Source organism: Eulemur rufifrons, chromosome 6 (genome assembly GCF_041146395.1).
Source record: "Eulemur rufifrons isolate Redbay chromosome 6, OSU_ERuf_1, whole genome shotgun sequence".
Lineage (NCBI taxonomy): Eukaryota > Metazoa > Chordata > Mammalia > Primates > Lemuridae > Eulemur > Eulemur rufifrons.
The window spans coordinates 81,624,456-81,635,588 of NC_090988.1; the positions used below are offsets into that span (position 1 = coordinate 81,624,456).

At 41.9% G+C, this 11,133-nt stretch overlaps 1 non-coding gene across 1 annotated transcript; it reads right to left on the reverse strand.

Annotated features, from left to right (window-relative positions):
- Positions 1-4,772: 4,772 nt before the first annotated feature.
- Positions 4,773-4,910, reverse strand: LOC138385491 (U4 spliceosomal RNA). The gene has a single exon (XR_011233729.1). It is a non-coding gene; the product is annotated as a U4 spliceosomal RNA (small nuclear RNA).
- Positions 4,911-11,133: the final 6,223 nt, after the last annotated feature.

The following is an 11,133-nucleotide window of genomic DNA, read 5'->3' on the forward strand; positions in this document are numbered from 1 at the left end:
CCCTTCTTTAAAATTCCAGGATCCCTCTGGTAGGCAAGAGGGTTTTGAGGCAGCTTCTCCTGTTCACCCAGCAAAATATCTGTCATATAAAAAGGCAATCTTTGATAGCTCAATAATTGGATCTTTGTGTGATGAGCAACCGGACCTAGACCAAAACTCCCCTGTGGTTTTGACAGCAGTTATGTCGCATTTTGTTCCATTCATCAATAGCAATAGCTTTAACACCTGCCCAACTAACCTGTGGCTTACAAGGTTATTATGTTCTATGATCCCTGTCTAGCACAATGCTTATACTTAAAAATGCTGGAGGGTTGGTTGTGTGAAAGTTGATCATACGTCATTCTTTTTACACCCAACTAAAACTGAGATGAGAAGCCAGGAGATAAAAAGCACTCAGGACACATCACATTGCTCCAAGAGTGTAATTCTCTGCAAGCCTGGCTGCTGAAACTGCCTACTGTAACCTAAAACCGGTTTTATCTAATGGCTTCTGAAATGACCTGCTGCAAAGCTAAGACCAATATTACCTGCCACCATCACTCACCAATTGGAGCTTGCCAGCTCCCCAGAAACCGACTAGTGCCAGTGAACTTTCTCAAAGAGCAGATATAGCATTTCTCCTCTTTATAAAACCTCCAACCTTCTCTTTGTTCTTTGGACATACCAGAGACCACCTGGTCTGCACGTATGCCCTGAACTGCAATTCTTTCTTTCTTAATAAAACATGAAACTTCAGAGATTTGTCTCTACATTTTTATTTTTGATTGGATCGAGGGGCACAGTGATCTTGCTCCTTTCTGTTTTATAGGTTTAGACATGAATTCAGATTTCGTGAGGGGTGAGGGAAGAGGAGCTGGGATGAGATTATTTAGGAGTCCCCAGTTCCGGTTTCCACATGATGTGATACGCTGATTTGTTGTTTTCCTCAGGGACCTAGAGGCAGATGTAGACAAATAGCAGGTGAAAAGGAAGGGTGGCGCTGGGCTGTAAACAACAGCTGCAGAGCTGTAAACAAGGGAAGCTATATTAAGAAAGGCCTTGCATCTGCAGCATCTGTTTCTATCCTGCCACCTACTGGGCTTATTCCTGAATTGACTTTCCATTGTCAGCTGATCAGCGATGGATGTGAAATGATTTGTAACATACACAAGTCATGCTGGGAGAGAATTCTTAAACATCATATGCTTTGGTGTTTCACAAAGTCTTGTTGTGGCACAGGAAATGATTTTAGATAACACACAAGGTGATCTTAGGTGGATGCACATTAACATTGGGTGCACATTAATGCTGAATTGCATTTCCAGTACTCTTTCAATCCTTTTGATTTGGAATTGAAAAAGTATCTCTTTGGTGCTTGTACACCTTTTGACACTTCTGTTTGTTTTCACTTCCTTTTCTACCTAAGAGAGAGAGCATTTCCTCTCCTACATGAATTATATTTCGGCTACTACAATTTGGTATCACGTAGAAGTCCTTTAGAAAAGTTAATTTAACTGAACAAGATGAGTCCCTTTAAGGACAAATATTAAACAAATAATACTGCGGGTGGTATTTGGATAAGGGAAAAATTGTGAAGGTGGTACACAGAGTGAAGTTATGGAGATGCTGGCATAGTTCATTCCTTCTCCTTTGCTCCTTCACATGAAGAAACTGAGGCCTCTTTTGGAATGTTTTGCTGAGAGGTTGAGTTGAGACGGGACAATGGACTAGTGGTATCTGTTATGACCAAGATGTCCAAGAGGGAGGAGAGACTGCCCCAGAAATACCCGGCGCTTGGCATCTGTATGGATCTTGACAATGCCTAGTGCACAGAGAAGGTCTCCCACCAGCCACCCTTCTGCTGGTCCCTGGAAGACAAAGAGAACAGTGAGGAAAGAATTGGGAGTGTGGCCTCTGTGGCATTGAAAGGTACAGGAAACAGGGGACTTTCGGTCATATCCAAGGGGCATATGAACTGGCAGTGCTGTGTGGCAGCCATAAAGCTTGCTGTCAATGGTTGTTGAACTTGGGGCCTTAAATCGTATTTTGGATTTTTTTCTTGTAATCAAGTAATTATTGTTATAAGTGTTATATGCCGCCAATGTAGAAAAATAGAGGGAAAATGCCTATCTATAAAATTCACATGCAGAACAGTTACAAATCTCAGTTGTGCAAATCAGTGAATTTCTTTAGTTTCATAAGCCAGCTGACTCTGCATCAGGAATCCTCATTCAACTAGAAGGCAGGAAAATTAATATAATCAATGTCTAGTTTTCTCTGTCGTTTCAGATTAAACTAGTCATTCCTGGATTTTTTCTTTTCCACTCTCTCCTTCTTCCTTGGTGACTCCTGCATGTCTGACATTATGGCTATGGGGACCTGGCTGACATCCTCTTAGGGTCTTGGATGTGGTCTTGATCACACCACCCCCCTCCCCAGCCCCCATCTCTTTTCCATCACTGGTCATCTGACTATACCTCTGCCCCTTCTTTTTCTTTGTGAGGGTGAAGTCGTCTCTCAACTACCTCTGTGTCCTTTTCACCATGCCAGCATCAGAGAACCTGTGGTGGGCTTGTCTCAGCCCTTGGATGCCCTGGATCCCACACAGCTGTATTACCTCTGCTGCTGCCAGGCCTCGTACAGGAATGCCATGGTGGAACCATGGGATTTTCCAGGCTCTACCCAGGAAGTCAGACCTTCTCTGTTCTCAGATCCCAAAACTTATTGGGAGGTGGTCCTATTGTGCCTCCCCACCACCCCCATTCTGCTTTTGACTGAGAATAAGGTGGGGCTTGGGCACGGGGGCCCTTCTTGGAGACTCACCAGCCTCTCTCTTGCTTGGCCTCTTTCCTTTCTTCCATATCTCCTTCCAACCTCCTTCTCCACCCCCAGGAATATTGATCACATCTGGGAATGAGATGGCCTAGTTCTTGGTCCAAATTTATTATTTATGGAACACACTAAATTCAGAAGGCCCAGGCTAAGGCAAATCAAAACATTTTCTTTTGGACTTACTTTCTGGGTAATGAGTTTCAACTGACTAATTATAAACATTTGTGTACAAGTTGTTATGTGGGCATAGTTTTCATTTCTCTGAGATAAAGGCCCAGGAGTGTAATTCCTTGGTCATAATGGTAGTTGCATGTTTAGTGTTTTCTCATTTAATAGACTTTTAAAAAGAATAGTTTCAAACTTACAAAGAAATTCAGAAGATAGTACAGAGAATGCTCATATATGCTGCACCTAGTTTCTTCTATTAACATCTTATATTCTTATGGGACATTTGCCACAATGACCTGGTAAACCTCCTTCAGCCATTCTCATAGGGTAGGCACAGTAGGTTGAATAATGGTCTTCAGATATATCAGGTCCTAATCCCTGGAACCTGTAAATATTACTTACATCGCAGAGACTTTGCAGGTGTGATTAAGTTAAAGACTGTAAGTTAAGGAGACTAACCTGGATCATCCAGATGGACCCTAAATACAATCTCAAGTGTCTATAAGAGAGAGGGAGAGAGATTAAATATTAACACAGACAGAAGAGAAGACAACAACGTGACCACTGAGGCAGAGATCAGAGTGATGTGGCCACTCTGATGGCACATAAGGAATGCAACTCTAGGGGCTGGAAGAGGGAAGGTACTAATTCTGCCCTAGAACCTTTCGAAATTCAAATGGTACCAGAGGAATCTAAGAGTTTTTCTCCAGTTTATTTCCTCTTTCGGAAGGCAGCCAGTATTATTAGATTCTTGTACATCTTTCCAGAGATGTTTGAGGCATACACAAGCAAAATACTTGTTTGTATATTTTCCCTCTCTTTTCACCTAAATGGTATCACATACATTGTTCTGTACCGTGCTTTTCCCCGACTAACAAGAATTCTTGAAGATTGTTCCATTAAAACCATTTCTTTTTTATGGTTACATAGTATGCCATTGAAAAGATGGATTAGAATTTATTTATTCAGTGACAACTGTAATTCTCAATATTTTGTTATTGCAAGCAGGGCTTCAATGAATAATTTTGTGCATATATCATTTTGTTTGCATTAAAGTATATCTGAATATTCTTGGGATGAATCTCAGCAGATACTCACTTTGTAGGTCAAATGGTGAGTACATGGGCTGAATTGTGTCCCTCCAAAATTCATATGTTGGGGCCTTAACCTCCAATGGGACTGTATTTGGAGATGGGATCTTTAAAGAGGTAATTAAGGTTAAATGAGGTCATAAGAGTGGGCTTGAATCCAGTGGGACTGGTGTCCTTATGAGAAGAGGAAGAAACACCAAGAAAGTGCATATATAGAGAAAAGACCATGTGAGGACACAGCCAGAAGGTAAGTCAAAGAGAGAGGCCTCACTGGAAACCAATCCTGCTGACACCTTGATCTTGGACTTCCAGTCTCTAGAACTGTGAGCAAATAAATTTCTGTTGTTTAAGCCACCCACCCAGTAGTATTTTGTTATGGTAGCCCTAGAGCCACAGTTGCCAACCCCCAGGTTGCAGAGCTCAGCATCCCCCTACCCCACTGGTCCGTGGTGGAAAAATTGTCTTCCATGAAACGGGTCCTGGTGCCAAAAAGGTTGGGGACTGCCACCCTAGAAGACGAACGCAATGCCTAAGTAATGTTAACAATTATTGCCAAATTGCTATCCACACTATTGTGTACTTTCTCCAGCCTCTGTTCTTCTATTGATGGACATTTAGGTTAGTTTCAACTGTTTATGACAAACGGTGCTAAATGAACATTATAGACTGTTTATTACTTATTTATTTATTTTTTAAATTCAGTCCCCATAGGGACCATCAAAAATTGCCAATGCCAACTATATTACAAGTCACCATGGCGGGGTATTGGGAAAAGTTTTCAATTAGCAATAAACGCACCTCGGATAAACCTCATTGGTTACAACGCCACTGTGCAAACCTTAGATTTTTTATAAAATGAGTGTTTTGGCTTTCCAATTAATAGTTGTGTACCTGATCAAAAGATGACCAGATACTTGCTATAATCAAAAGTCCAAATATGACCTACCTTAAGGAGGAACGTGTCCAAGTTTCCTTTTCTTATAAGGACACCGGTAAGATTGGATTAGGACCCACGCTAATGACTTCATTTTAAGTTAATCATCCTTTTAAAGGCTTGTGATGGTTAATTTTATGTATCAACTTGACTGGGATAAGGGGTGCCCATATAGCAGGTAAAACATTATTTCTGGGTGTGTCTGTGAGGGTGTTTTTGGAAGAGATTAGTGTTTGAATCAGTAGACTGAGTAAAGAAGATTACCTTCACCAGTGTGATTGGGCATAATCCAATGTGTTTAGGGCCTGAATAGAACAAAAAAGTGGAGGGAGGGCTAATTTTCTCTCTGTTTGAGATGAGACATCATCTTCTCCTGTCTTCAGACTTCAGTGCTCTTGGTTCTCAGGACTTAAGGGTTTGGACTGAATTACATCACTGGCTTTCCTACTACTGGCTTTCCTGGGGGGACTTCTCAGCCCCCATAATTATGTAAGTCAAATCCCATAATCTCTCTCTTTCTCTCTCTCTCTCTCTCTCTCTCTCACCTACCTCTGTTTCTCTGGAGAATCCTGATTAATACAAGCCCTTATCTCTAGATAAGGAGATAGTCACATTCTGAGGTATTGGGTGTTAGGGCTTCAACATACGAATTTTGAGGGGAAACAGTTCAGCCTGTAACACCCACAGTCAGGTCAACAGGCATAAACCATAAATTATTTTAACGCCATACTATATTGTTATTGATTATTACCAAGGAGAAATACCTTTGTTGGCAAAAGGAAATTATGAGTCCAGGTGGCCAAAAGGCCACTGCACCTGAAGTTGACTCCTGGTATCTTACACTTAATGTCTACATGTGTAACAGTCATGGCCAGGGAGCAACAGAGAAGTTACAAAGAGGCTTAGGAGGCCTAAGCATTATTCGTGATGTCTTGTCATGTTGCTGAGATCATTTCTTATTTTGTTGATACACGCTAATTAAAAACAATCATAGGTTTTTGTTACACCGGTGATTAATTTTTGGGGGGGAGGGGACTGGAGTGATTGGGAAGGTCGAGGGAGGCCTGAGCAGAATGAATGTAAATCCTTTTCGATATCAGGATAAAGAACTGCAAATCTCAACTACAGCTCAACTCAACCAATCTCCTCTTATTTGTCAAAATGCAAAGTTACTTTTTGAAATTGTCATATAGACTCAGTAGAATCCAGATGTGTCATTATAAAAACTTACGTAATGAAATAAATAAAATATGGCTACTAGTAGCCATCCCCAGATGTGAAAATAAAGATATAGACTTTTCTCTTTTCTATAATGATAGTGGGAAAATGGGATTTATATGCATTTAGAAATTGTACTCTTTGTGTGGGAGGAATGTTCTTTGGAAAAATTTATAACAAGATAAACATTTAAATTACACAGTAAATCACAAAGTATTTTTTGAGAAACATGTTACAGACCATTCAACAGCAGATTTTTGTACAAAAATAACCAGAAATTGATTCTATTAATATTTTTCCATCTCTCTTCATAACCATTATTCATAAGTTAAAAGAAAATATAGTTTTCAGTTAAAACTTATTCAAAACTTAGCAATTGTTCCCCTGTATAAAATAAAGCTCATACCTGTAATCCCAAGCATTTTGGGAGGTTGAAGCAGGAGGACTGCTTGAGGCCAGGAGTCCGAGACTGGCCTGGGCAACATAGCAAGATACTGTCTCTACTAAATAAAAAAATAAAAATAACTAGAAAAGATGACTTAAAAATAAATAAATAAAATAAAGGCACATAGTAACTGTAGATAGAAACACTGTTCAACTTAATTACAGTTAAAATCTCTTTGTTTCAAAAAAAATTCCTGTCTCACCCTCCAAAACTTATTGTGAAATTTTGGGAGCCCCCAATTTATAGAGCTTGGGCAGTTGCCTGGTTTGGTTTTTTATAAAGATGTCTGTTGCTATTTGCAATTTGGCATTCAGGTTATTATGTTTACTCTAGCTTGAGAAAGCTCATTCCAGAAACCTGAATACCAGCCCTGAGAAAGTTAGATCAAATTCCTCCTACATCGATGTCCGAACTCATTCATAGATCCAATGCAGGTAAATAGGATGATGAGGCCAAGAAATGCCTTTCTGTCGTTGGGTTTGAAAGTGGAACAGATGTCTTCAAATTAGAAAGGATGTCTAGCAGTCCCATACCTACACTTGCCGTCACTTCTCAGTTCTCCAAACTCCCTCCTGAAGACATGGTCCTCACGTCTTCACTTGTTTGCGGAATAAGGAGGAGGCATTTATCACATATCTTCGGGGGCCCGTCAGGATTAGCAAAACGATGAGAACGGAGTTCCATGTTGGTCCCTTGGCTGTAGTGGGAGACTGGAGTTAACAGGTGAGAGGTCTTGTGCAAGTTACTTTGACCTTTAAGCTTTTGGCTCTGTTTCCTAGTCTGTAGAAATCAGGGGGCATGGTGGAGGGGATGAGGAGGGAGGACAGAGGTTGTGATAAGGGGAGGAGAGAAGAGAAGAAAAGCAAACATACGATTTCTCCTTAACCAGTTCATGGATTCAATAACCTCCCGAGACTTTTTCTGACGGCTTTCGTGATAGCTCAAGGATATAGACTTTTTTGCCCACACGGTGGCACTAGTTGCTTAGGAAACAGCCTAGCTCCCTCAGCCCCCTGCGGCACTGCTGAAAGCGCGGGGAGTGAGCTGTGGCTGACGTTTAGAGCAATTAATAATGCATTAGAGAATTTCCTAACAGGGATAATCCACAGTGAGTTAATTAGAAAGCAATTTTAAGACTGGGAAAGTAGGGGAGAAATGAGCAGGTGGAGACGCTGTCTCTCCACCGCCAGCGCAGGTGGCCAGTTTGCCCAGTCACCGGAGGCTCTGCTCTAGCTGTGACCCGCTAAGGTTCTGCTCCATTGCCAACCTGAGTTTCTTTCCAGGCTAAGAGAGGCGAGATGACATGGGAGGTGAGAGGGGGAGGGATGTCCCCTTTGCAGCATAGTGGAAAGAGTATTGTCCCGGGACCAGGGAGACTGGATTGGTAGTGCTGGTTCTGCTAATTCCCTTCTGTGACATTGAACAGGACACTTTGCCCTTCGGGGACTGTTTCTCACCTATAAAATATATCCATTGGGCCAGATAACCTCTAAGTTCCCGTTTTAACTCTGGCTTTTTATCTGGTGATGTTAGAAGGCGAGAGTTTTGCTCCTTGGAGATACTCACAAACGTGCTCATACATGGAATCACAGTGTCTGTAAACAGCATCTGCTGGGTTATGATAAGAGTGCAAATGCAGTGTTCATGCACTCAGACCACCGCTGCAGGAGGAGATTTTGATGGATATCAGCAACTGGAGCTCATTGCAGTCTGGGAAGAAATTGAATTTGAAAAGGTCTCTTGAAAAGGCCTTTGGGGGGCTAAGGGGAATAGGCATAGGCAACCTGCTAGGGAGCATTTGGGGCTTGGATGGAGAGGCAGTGAGAGGAAGGATGGCAGAGAGCACATGCCTGGAGGAGCAAGGCCAGTGAGCACTTACAGGATTAACTACAGCTAGTCGCTCAGCCGGACGCATTGAGCCCAAGGCTGGAGCCTGGCATCAGATCGTCCAGGCTGTAGTTCACCGTTTTCATTCTTTGCCCCCTGCAAAATTTGCTCAACATCTGTCAGCAGTGTCTTATTTTTAATTTGCTTGGAACAACGTGGAATCCTAGGCAGCTCTGACTTTGCTCTTTTATGATGAAAGTCAAAGTTTGCTCCAGTGGGGCTTGTCACGTGGAAAAGATTTGAAACATAGGGGATGGAATTTTAGTGTCCAAAGGGACAAGTGTCCATCACTCAGCTTATTTTTCCAGGTGATACAATGGAGTCTCAGCTCTCAGCAGGAAACAAGTGACTTGATTCTAACGTGGCTGGGAGAAAGAAAACTCCAGGTGAGATGGGGAAGAACACGAAAAATAGGCCTTCCTGCCTTTGAAGAGTCTGTTGTATAAAAATCCAGACTTTTATCAAACAATTAGAAAACTGTATCTTCATATGCATCCAATATTTTGTTTTGTCCTTTGTTTGTAAATCCTGTGGTTTATTTTTCCTATTTATAAAAGTAATACATGACTGGTAAAAAGAATTAAGCAATACAGAAATCTATGGTAAACAGGGTAAAAAATGAGAAAGCTCTTCCATTATCTGGTCTGACCCTTGTGCCCCCAGCCCCAGTGGCTTGGTGCACGTTCTTGGATGAGTCTCTTTGATGAACTTACTTCCCCAAGAAAACTTGAAAAGGATTCTACTTGCAAATTTTTGAGTCTGGAGAGATTTTGGTTTGGAGACCATGAGTGACCAACCAGCTCTGTTTGCCTTGGAGTTTCAGTGCTAAACTGAGAAAGTGCAGGGCGACCCGGCATGGTTGGTCACCTTAGCTTCTCTGTAACTCTTCAGTGAGCCTAGGCAGCTGAAACCTGGTCCTTGGAAGCTTGAACTTGCTGCTTTGCTCTAATTTGGTGAGATATTGTTTTCCTCTTTCCTTCAAGGTGAGGCATAGACCCTGGCCCTTTCTTTTTCTCTCTGTGAGTCCAGTGGAGATGTAGAGTTTTGAGGAGTGGGAAGATGAGTGGGAAGGTCACCTTCCTCCATGTAAGTCACATCGTGACTCCTCTCTGCTTGGCCCCACTGTATGAGGATGGCATCAGGGCCACAGAGCCTGCTTCCTGATGGCCCTGCTGAACATGAACACTGTCTTCAGGAAATTCTCAGCTCTCACCTGCTCCTTCTCATAATGTCTCCTCAAATATGACCCTCAGGCGAAGGCTCTACCCCCTTGAGTGTAAACGCACTGGAGCTCCCAGAAGCCAAGGCCAATTTCTCCTCTCTCCCAATATCACTGCAATGGTTTCTGCCCTGTTGTTAGCTTAGTGAGCAGAAGCTATGTCCCTGGGACTGTTGTGTGATTGGACAGGTCCAAGTGCAAAAGAACGGGGGATACAAGAAAAGTGTCTGATGAGGGCAGCACAGAACAGAGAAATCCTTGCCCCTTCTTCCTTCATCGTTTTTGCTGAGAATCGAATGAGCAAGGCAATCCCTCACATATTAGCTGAATACAGAAGGACTCTGGGGGTAAAGCTAGCCTGAGAATTATACAGGGGATTTGAAACAGAGACTGTGCTAGGTATACACCTACTCATTCTTGAGTCGTCCTCAAACTATGCTACAAAGTGGCTTTCATTATTCTCCTTTTATGGTACAGTGGAGTGATTAAGAACATGAGCTTTGGAATCCAACCCCACCTTCACTACTTAGTGGCCGTGTGACCACAGGCAAGTTACTCCATTGCTCTGAACCTCTGCTGCTTCTCTTTAGAGATAATAATATCAAATGCATATGGTTGTTGTGAGAATTAAATGACATGTAAAGCACTGAGAAGCCTAGCCAATTGCTCTCAGTAGTGGGAACTAATCTTTTTTTTCCTTATTTAAATTTTTTTTTCTTTTTTACTAAAAAGTCTAGATCTGAGGGACTAAGATCATCAATCCTAGGTTGTAGATGACAAGATTGAGGCTCATAAAGTTTAATGAATCAAAGTCCTGAGCCGAGATTTAAATCCAGGTCAAAACTCTAGTAATGTTTTTTTTCCACTATATAAGAAAGGTTATAAATATTCTTTTTCTGTATTTATCATTTTAAGACATTGGAAAGTAAAAAAAGGAGGTTCTTGGATCCAGGCCCCTAAAGTAGCCAGGGAGGTGCAATTAAAACTCTAATAATGTTTAAACTTAGAGTAGTTACAAGGATCATTAACCTTCTCTGACCCAGATTTAACCAGGTAGAAGGGATCTGAGACTAGATACCATTTCAAAATAATAAAAAAAATCAGAGTATTGTTACTGTTCGATGAGCTTCGACAAAGAGGCAGGCACTGTTTCAAGCGTTTCTCAGTAATCACTCTCATTATATGACACCGTTGACTTCTTGGGGTATGCATTCCTCCTGTTTCCTTTTTACAGATGTGGCACTGAGGCACAGAGCTCCTGAACCCTGGCAGAAGCCAGAGCTCATGTTGGCAAGATCGTTTCTATCCTGACCATTCTTGGGGAGTGAACTGGCAGCCAGAGCTCCAGCACACACCTGTG